The sequence below is a fragment of the Echinops telfairi genome, unplaced genomic scaffold (assembly GCF_000313985.2).
Source record: "Echinops telfairi isolate 266 unplaced genomic scaffold, ASM31398v2 ScPeMD7_7473;HRSCAF=8511, whole genome shotgun sequence".
Lineage (NCBI taxonomy): Eukaryota > Metazoa > Chordata > Mammalia > Afrosoricida > Tenrecidae > Echinops > Echinops telfairi.
The window spans coordinates 14,883,004-14,892,714 of NW_022111377.1; the positions used below are offsets into that span (position 1 = coordinate 14,883,004).

Consider the following 9,711-nt stretch of genomic DNA (forward strand, 5'->3'; position numbering starts at 1 on the left):
ACCCCAACCCCCACCCATCTCTGGAGACAGAGCCGAATGAACAGTCCTGACAATGGACAATTGATGGTGCCCTCTCCTCTGCTGACTCGCATATTCCAATGAGATGTAGGAGTGTGTGGGCGTGCGTGCATGCGTGTCTTAGATATCCATGTCACTTTTTTTCAAATGAGACTGTCGTGTCAGCACTTGAAAGAAAAAGTGATGTCCACCATTTTAACAGAATGAGATAAACTGGATCGTACAGTAATAATTTTAGTGGATGAGGGGCATTATTTTTTTTTCTTTTTTACTCTATGCCATGTTTTCTTCAAAAAGAATGTGCACATCTCCCACAGCAAAGAAACTGAGTCTGTGAACTCTATTGTCTCTGCAATCAATGCAGAATTCTCTCGGTCACCTACCGTGAGCAATGGCCTTTTAGCAATTTTGCTTTAAGTGGCTCATACTTCAATTTTGATGCTTGCTTCATAATAAAAGCTATAATTATAAATGAAGGGGTGTCAAAAAGAGACTATATTGATCAGAAGACAAATATTACAACAAATTACTGTTTTATTTTTAGATAGATCTTTACTCTCTGAAACATTACAACTAAAATGTTCTTCCTAACCTTTGCTCTAAGTTCTTCAATGATTTCATAACAATTAAGCTGCCAAACAATCTCTACTTCCAAACACCATAAAGATAATAAACCAAATCTTTCTTGACTCACTGTTGTCCACAGTGTTATTGAGCCCCCTTAGGAATGAAAATCAGTGTTCTATTGGGCAGTTGTCATTAAAGTTATGAATCTGGGTAAAGCAATCTCAAAATTGGGGCATATGTTGTATTTTATTTTTCATTATGGAATCATAATGACATTATCACACTTCCCTGGGAAATTGATTTCTGGCCCTCCACAATGCTTCTGGAGCACTTTGGTCATTGATTTGTTTCTTTCTCACACTTCTGGAAAGTTGGTATTTTCTTATTTTCAAATATTTTCTTAGTTTGTATAAGTGATCTGTTAATAGCCAACAGAGAGCTGTTCAATTATTTATGAATCTTGAAAAGATTGACTCAACCGATGCAAATGCTACCTACAATATTTGATTTCACAGCACCTTTGGGGCAATGTTTCTGGTTTCTCTGCTGACATCTTTTTTTGTGTGTGGGTGTCTGTCTAGTCTTTGGCCATACCTTCTGTAGGGACCAGGAGCGCTTACTCCAACAATGGAAGGAGAAGAGACACAAGGCTGCAATCACAAGAGAGGTTTTATTTGTACTAGCTTAAGCCAGGGCTCGAGTCCTCAGGTACCCAACTGCGTCTTGGACAAGAGCCGGGAACAAAGAAAATGCCATCACTTATATACACAGGGTTTATGTTGCCGGGGCGTCCCCAGCCCGCCCCTCCTGCTTTCCACTGATTGGCTTGTTTGTGGTGAGCTGGCAGCTTAGTCTGTCTTGTCGTTCCCAGGGTTGGCCAGCCTCAGTCTCTGGGACTTCCGAGCTCTGGGTCGTCTTCTCATTGGTGGTTAGGGCCGTTGTGCTGTTCTGGGGTTGGCTAGCTGTGTCTCTGGGATTCTCCAGCCCCGTACTGCTAGGGAAGAAAGGAAACGAAGGCTTACCCGAGGTTGTGGAGCCTGCCATGGTGGCCATCTGGCTTTCCACTTCCAAAGCATCTGAGTGCACAGATCCCATGATTTCCTTCCTGGCGACAGCATGCACTTTGGGCTATCTATTAGAAAGACATTCGCACACTTGATAATTGCCTACGTCTATGTTAAGAACTGCACATCGGTGAGTAGAAGTGGCAAAAATGGTGTAAACTGACAGGAGAAAAATCAACTGCTTCCTGATAATAATTTATGACTCTGTCCTGCAAGATAGAGTGAATGCACAGAACATGAAACGGAAATGGCATATGCATTTTGTTCTAAAATTTTCTACTGCACACCTATGTACCACCCTACCATAGAGCAGCATATAGGGATGGTCTGTGCACTTAGTAAATTCTATTTTACTTTGGAACTTTACAACTCAAACTTTAAATGTATTTATTTTTCACATATCGCTTCAAACGTCTACAGTGGGTTGCTCTTTCTCTGACTACCATATTTTCAGATGTGATCTCCTAAAAATGGATCAAACTGAGAAACAAGTTGAAGTAAATGCCCCAAATTTCCATGTTGTGGGGACCAACTCATACTTTATCTGTTCTTTGAAAAGATCATCTTTGTTCAGTGATAAGTATAATGACAGCATCAACTTGTTGCAAATTGGCTTAAGATACTAACATTCTTGTGTGTCCAGTTCTTGAGTTAAGCCAAAAGCATGACTTTAGTTGAAGCATGACAACATACAATCTCTGCATACCGAACTGATTTCATACTTACCAATCATGGTTGTGTTATGACGGTCACTAAATCTCTCTGTAGCAAACCAGGAATTAAGTGATTTATGACTGAATGCTTTGCAAACAAAATGATACAGAAAGAGGACTGGTGGAGAACATAACAGCCACTTCCTCTTACAATTTTGACCTATAACTTGGCACCCTAGATAACTATTCTGGCTACAAAACCGTATTTGTTTATCATTTTGGTATTTTGAACATGAATTTTCAAACCGTCTACTGGGATGTTGAGCATCATTTGTTCCTCTTTCAATTCAATAATTTGAATCATTAGCAGAAAAGTTATATTACACAAAGCAAGATCAGTACTACTGTATAGGGTTGACAGATGCAACAATTTTAGTTCTAATTTACTTTTTCTTTCTCCATCATTATGATTTTACTTGTATTTCCATAAGTAATAGAACCAGTTATGTTGGCCATTTCAATATTTTCGGTATAATTTTAGAGATTTGTATCCATTAATTTCAAGCATTAAATGGAAATGATCCCTTCTGATTCATTACATTTTAAACCGGAAACTAATCTGGGAATGGCCTTTCAGAAAAACAAGCTCACTGCCACTGAGTCAGCGCCGACTCCCAGTGACTCTGTAGGACAGGGTAGGACTGACCTAGTGCGTGTCCAGGGCTGTAACTCTTCACAGGAGTAGAAAGCCCTGTCTTTCCGGTGGTTTCCAACCGCTGACCTTGCAGTTAGCAGGCTAATGAGTAACCAAATCCATTTCCTTTTATCTCTGGAACTCTCAATTTTTGTACTGTGTCAGGGTACCCGCCCTAACACATCATCATGGGCCTGGTAGGTGAAATTGTACAGCGATAATAAGATTATAGTAAAGTCATGGAGAGCATGAGAGATAAAAGAGAGATTGAAATAATGAAGTCAGACACATTTCATGGTAGCATGCTCACCTCAGTCTCACTTGGTGGTCCATGTGGAGAGAGAGAGATTTATTGCTAAATAATCAAGGCTTTTATATTCTCTGTGGACGAACAAGCCCCCTAATTACAGGTGAAGACATATGTCACAGGAAAGGGTTGTGCTATAGGTAATACAGTCATGGGAGGGGGTGATCTAGGGGTATCCGCGTAATAGGAAGGGGAGGTAATAGGGGTACACATGTGACAAGATGGGGGGATCCTAGGTTCAGGATGGCAGCCTAACTTTGGATGTTACTGAGCAGGTTTGACCTGTTCTCTAGCCCACAATAGAAACATTATCAGTAGGGTGTAAACCCCACCCACAGGGACCAGACTAATGGCTGCAAGTCTTTAGGGAGAAGTAGCCCATTGTCCTTAACAGCAGGAGTGGGGCCTACCTGTGGTGGGACCAAACAGTAGTCTGGCAACTGACTGCCTTCAGGGAGGTAACTGGACAATAATTTACCATTAGCTATAAGCAGTGTCCTAAGTCTAACATATATTTTGGGGAGACTACTTGGGAGAAATCTTTCTGTTTCCCACAGTACTGCAGATAATTTTGTCATTTCAGTTTGCCTGCACATAAAATGATATCATTAAAAAATTTTGGTACTACTGCAGTGAATACATTTGAATAACTGAAAAGAAAGAATATTGATAAAATAAGTACTATTTCTACAAGCAAAATTCATAAAGTGAAATTTCATTTAAATGTGGGCATTACCAAAATTTTGATACTTGAAAATTATTCAGTACAAAAGCTTGATTTAGAACACGTGATTTTGTTCTTCACGTCTGTTGCTGTTAGGTTTTGTTGATTGGGGTCCAACTCATAGCGACCCCGTGCCCCACAGAGAAAAATGACGGGTCCCAAGCCACCCTCACAATTGCTCTTAGGTTTGAGCCCATGAATGCAGCCACTGGGTCAATCCATCTTGGCCAAGGTCTTCCTCTTTCCTGTTGCCCCTCTACCTTACCAAGCATGATGTCCTTCTACGGGGACTGGCCTCTCCTGATAATAAGTCCCTATAATGTGAGACCAAGTCTTGTCATCCTTACCTCTAAGGAGCAAGTATTCTGGGTGTACTTCTTCCAAGACAGAGTTGCTTGCTGTTTCAGGAATCAGTGGTGCACCATCATTCAGATGCATTGACTTCTCTTCAGGGTCTGTAAGGTAGTTGAGAGGTGCCAAAACCAAAATCAGTCAAATTAGAACAAACAGGCTTGATTACAGAGAGAAATCCAGCCTGGGCGAAGTCCCACAGTCCACAATGTCCGGGCTGGGGGAGTCGCACTGCAGGCTACAGGAGTGATGCTCATATATGGACAGGTATGTCCGGGTTTCTGGAATGTAAGGTGTCTTCCTGGTTCCGGGTATATTCGTGCCAGATGCAGATCGGTGGGTGAGAATAAAGCAGGCACTGAGCCAAACGGACCCTGCCGGTGCCAGGTCCAGAGCGGCAGGTCGAGAATAAAGCGGGCCATTAGCCAGCTCTGGTCAGCTCCGCCCGGGTGGGGGGAGATTCAAGGTCACTTGCTGCTAGAACCCAGTCTGGTATTGATATAGCTTCCTTATTCAATGTCCAAATGTCACCTGCTTGTAAGGTGACTGCAAATACCATGGCTTGGTTCAGGCACAAAGTCAGTCCTCAAGGTAACATTGTTATTTTTCAACACTTTAAAGAGCTCTTGTGATTTACCCAATGTAATGCATCACTTGATCTACTGATTGCGGATCTGTTAGATCTCTCTGGAGATAGATATACCTCGGTCCTTGGCTCTGCATGAGAAAGAATTCACACCAAAGTGCTAGCTATACCTCCGTCCTTGGCGCCTTGCGAGAAACAATTCACACCAAAGCCTAGTTTGTGATCCAAGTGAGTTTTATGAGCGTTAGAAGAAGTTTTAGGTTACATGGGCACCCGTGGGGCTCCTCCTGAACATACAGCTTGCCTGGAAGCTGCTCGCAGAGTCACGCAAAGTCTCTGGGCTCCTGCCTTGTCAATGATTCTGTGGGGAGGCCTGGTGGTCAACCCCATTGGCCGAATTGAATTCACCTAGCCTAGGTGAGCCAATCCAGGTGCTGTGCCCACCCACGCATACCTGGCGGGAAACCAGAACTTCTGAGCATGTGCAGTGTGCCACTCCTCTGTTTCCATAGCTTGGAATGTGTTAACGGACATCCCAGCCCTTCGCTAGCCTACCTAACATTGCCCCCTGAAGAGATGTGGACCCAAATCTTTGGGGTACTGGGCGACAACATCTCTAGCTACTTCCTGCCGACAAAAGGGGTGAAGTGGGGTTTTGGGTCCATACCCTTCCTACTCTGTTAGAAGGGGTTGTCCATTTAGGGCCCAGGATGGATGAGGTCAATGTGGTCCAGGAGATGGTGGTCCTGGAGCTGGCACACTTGGTTCAGAGGCCTTGGTAACCTGAGAACTTCTGGAAAAGCAAGCGACAAACAGGTGAACAGTTTAAGTGAGACAAGGGTAAGATTGTGAGGTGGCAGTGCCCTTAGGTTAGGTTAGTGTCACAGGAAATCAATAGAAATCTTAGGACTAACAGGCATGAGAGTTTGGTTACTGTAAACACAGGAATGGGGTAAAGGCATTTACTGGCCTAAGGCTGTGGGGATCTGAGGTAGAATTATCAGCGTGGCCCTCATCTGCCCTGGGGTGGCGATGAAATACCATCCTAAGCCCGTCCAGCGGCTCACAGGAGTATTTGTTTGCAGCCTCTGCCTCGGAGGGGTCAGATGGTGATGGTCTCCAGGGTTTTACTCGGGTATGGTGGATCTGAGCACTCTGCCCTGGAACTCTGACAGCAGTGGGTGTAGAAAGAATGACTGGCAAAGGTCTCTTCCAGACTGGCTGGAGCTGGGAATTAGGGGTCCATCCTTCCAAGTTTTTATAAGAACTAGATCTCCTGGCTGGCACAAGGGTGGTAACTTTTCCTCCCCTTGGGTCTGAGTGAGCCCAAACTGATGGAAGGCCTCCTGACATTGGGCTACTTGGGTGGCATATTGCTGTACTAAGGCTACCTCAGGGTCTATAGCTGGCTCTGTTATAAGAAAAGGCTGCCCGTATAAAACTTCATAGGGGCTCAAACACGTAGATTGCCATGGGGCAATCCTAAGACGTAGCAGAGCTATGGGTAGTGCATCTTTCCAGCTCATCTGAGTTTCTCGTGTCAGCTTTCTGAGGGTTAGCTTCAGGTGTTGATTAATTCTCTCTACCTGCCCTGAGGACTGAGGTCTCCTGGCACAGTGGAGACGATAGGTTATTCCCAAGTGTTGGGAGACTGCTTGAGTGATTTGGGAGATGAAAGCAGGCTCATTTTCACTCTGCAGCGATTTGGGAAGCCCAAACCGAGGAATTATTTCCTGAAGTAGTTTTATAGCCACTTCATGAGCCACTCAGTGTGGGTGGGATATGCTTCAATCCACCCAGTAAAGGTGTCTATAAACACCAAAAGATACTTAAATCCCTGGACAGCAGGTACCTGAGTAAAATCCATCTGCCAGTCTTCCCCAGGGTAGGATCCCTTGCGCTGGACAGGTTGGGCAAGGTGACTTCTGAACGCCCCTTGGGAAAATCTTTACAGGGGTGGCATACTTAGCTTTGCCAGGGACTCTTGTATCCCAAACTTCAGGAGTTATGGCCTGTTTCCATGGTTCCTGTGGGTGTATCTGAGGCTCCTCCACTGTGAGAAACAATTGGAAAGCTGTAGAGGGACGAGGATGAGGCCCGATGACTATGCAGGTGTGCAGCTTGGACAGGATGCCTCAGCCTAGGAGAGGAGCTGGACATTCAGGGATCACTAGGAAGCTATGAGAAAAATAGAAGTTATCCCAAAGACATCTGAGAGGTTCAGTAAAATGTTTAACTACAGGGTTTCCTGACACTCCCAGGATGGAGCAGGTGCGGGGTGCCAGGGAAGGAAATAAGGACAAAGAAGGTGGCCCCAGTATCTAAAAGGAACTTCACTGACCTTTCTGCCACATTGATGCTCACCCTAGGTTCCAGACCAGTAACAGCTATCTCTTGCTGCTGGGACGTCAGGACCGGGCGCCTTCAATCCTCCTCCTCCTTTATCAGCTGCACGTTGGCCTGTGGGTGCCTCCCCTCCAGGTTTTGGGCCTTAGGACAGAGGCCAGCCCAGTGGCCAGTCTGCTTGCAAAGGACACATGGCTTCTGAGGAGGCTTGTTCCAGTTAGGGCAGTTCCTAGCCCAATGACCCGGTTGCCAGCACATGTAGCACTTGGTACCTGGTTCAAAGGTCTGAGAAACCTGGGAGGCATTCAACGGGCATCGGTTATCAAGTGCAGCCAATACCTGGGCAAACCTAATGTCCTTCCTTCTCTCCTTCTCCCGGGCTCCCCTTCCTGCTCCCTATTGTAAAAGGCTGCATTAGCACAAGCAACCATCTCCTCGAGGGGAGCTCCTGCAGGCGTCTGCAGTCGTTTTTGGAGCTTCTTGCCTGTGTGAGAAACTTGCCCCTGAGGAAGACTGACTTGCCCCTCAGAGGATTCTAGATCTGTAGCAGTAGGATTCTTCAGGGCCTCCTTTAGCCACTCTAAAAAGCTTACAGGAAGATTCCGTAGGTCCCTGGTGAATCGCTGTCACCTTGGCATAATTAATGGCCTTTTGCCTACCTGTCTTCAGTCCATTTGTGATGCACACCAGGAAATGTCCCCGTGTCCGCTTGTCCTGAGGCTCACTGTGATTCCAAGCAGGGTCTGTTAAAGGTACAGCAGTTTCCCCTACACGACACTTTTCACATCACATGTAACTCCTCTGCAAACTTCCTAGCACCTTTGAGCACTTGTTCTTTCTCAAACTCTGTCACACGCATAGTCTGTCCCAGTATGACCATTACATCCTTCCAGATTAAATCATAGGCTAGGGTGAGGTGCTGTACTGTTCAGGTTTGTTAGAGTAACTGTCCAAGTCGTTTTTAATTTGCTTGCATTCAGTTAGAGTAAAAGGCTTGTAAATTGCCGGGGGACCAAATTCCCCTGCTGCCTCTACTACAGGTAGAATATTCAGGGCTGGGGTAACAGTTGCCCCTAAATCCAGGGTCCCTTAGGGGGTCCTGGGTGCACTGGGAATGAAGATCTTTGCAGCTCCTCAAAAGGAAAAATGCTCTAACAAGCGGCATCTCCTCTCAGCTCCCCATTGTTTCACAAAAGTGTTCCAGCTGGCTCAGGGTTGGAAGGGAAATTACCATTGGCTGTTTGTCCAGCCTCTCTATCAAATCTATACTAAAATAAGCTAGTTCTAACTACAAAGTTACATGTGCAGCTGGGAAAAGGGGCAGAGGGGGAAAGGAAGTGGTGTTAACAAACCCAGGGACAAGGGAACAGCAAGTGATCCAAAAATCAATGGCAAGGAGGGTGTAGGAGGTCTGGTAGGGCTTGATCAAGGGCAATGTAACAGAGAGGAATTACTGAAACCCAAATGAAGGCTGATCAAGATAGTGCATCTATATCTTAAACAGTAATTCCATAATTATGAAGTAAGTTTATTTCATCTTGTTATTATTAGTGAGTTTAAGCTGCCCATGTAACTTTGTAGTTAGAACTAGCTCTTATTTTAGTAAAGATTTTAAAACAGCAAAATAGCAGTTTTATCTGTGTTTCTCAGGTGCATGTATGTAATTGCTTGATAAGATAGTTCACGGCATATTTGATTCCTACAGCATTACTGTAGACAAGACCATATTTACAAGCACGCTCAAATACGTGAAGGCAGGATTTGTTTAACAGGTTTTTTTTAACCTAATATTTGAATAATGAAATTATTTTCATTTACAGTAGTTATTGTATACTTATGTATCTTCATGTTTTTGGTTTTTCTCTCTGTTCCTTCATTTAATTGCTCAAATTGTGCCAAGTTCTCATTTGAAATAATTTGACACACGCTCAAAAAGTTCATTAACCTTCTTATTCGTCAAATTGATAAATCCTGCAATTTCCCACAAGATTTGTTATTTCATTTTAATAATCTATTTGCATTGAATCATTCACTCCGTAAGATTTAGGCGTGGAGGAGCTTGTATGTGAGAGCTAATTTTGAAATTGCTCAACGCATTACTTAATAATTCATATTGTGATAATGTTTCCTTGCACAACTTCAATTTGGCAGGAACTTAGATAATGAACACTGGGATAATGAGACCACCCAGTATGTGAATAATATTATTCTATTCTGCACCCACATACACAACTGATATTCTGAATCTCTTATTTTCCTAGATGTGAGCATAGACATTTTTGAAAGGGTTGTGCTCTCCTAACTTTAAGACAACAGAAGGCCACTTGGCCACAGCTGCACAGCTGATTCTTAACTGAGATGGCTGCTATTCATAAGGAGACGACTTGTGGACTTAACAAGC

The 9,711-nt window shown here is 44.1% G+C and overlaps 1 long non-coding RNA gene across 1 annotated transcript; it reads right to left on the reverse strand.

Moving 5' to 3' along the window:
• Positions 1 to 1,270: 1,270 nt before the first annotated feature.
• Positions 1,271 to 7,626, reverse strand: LOC123521172. Its single transcript, XR_006679640.1, has 3 exons — positions 5,632 to 7,626; positions 4,375 to 4,482; positions 1,271 to 1,579 (listed from the first exon to the last, which is right to left on the reverse strand). It is a non-coding gene; the product is annotated as an uncharacterized LOC123521172 (long non-coding RNA).
• Positions 7,627 to 9,711: the final 2,085 nt, after the last annotated feature.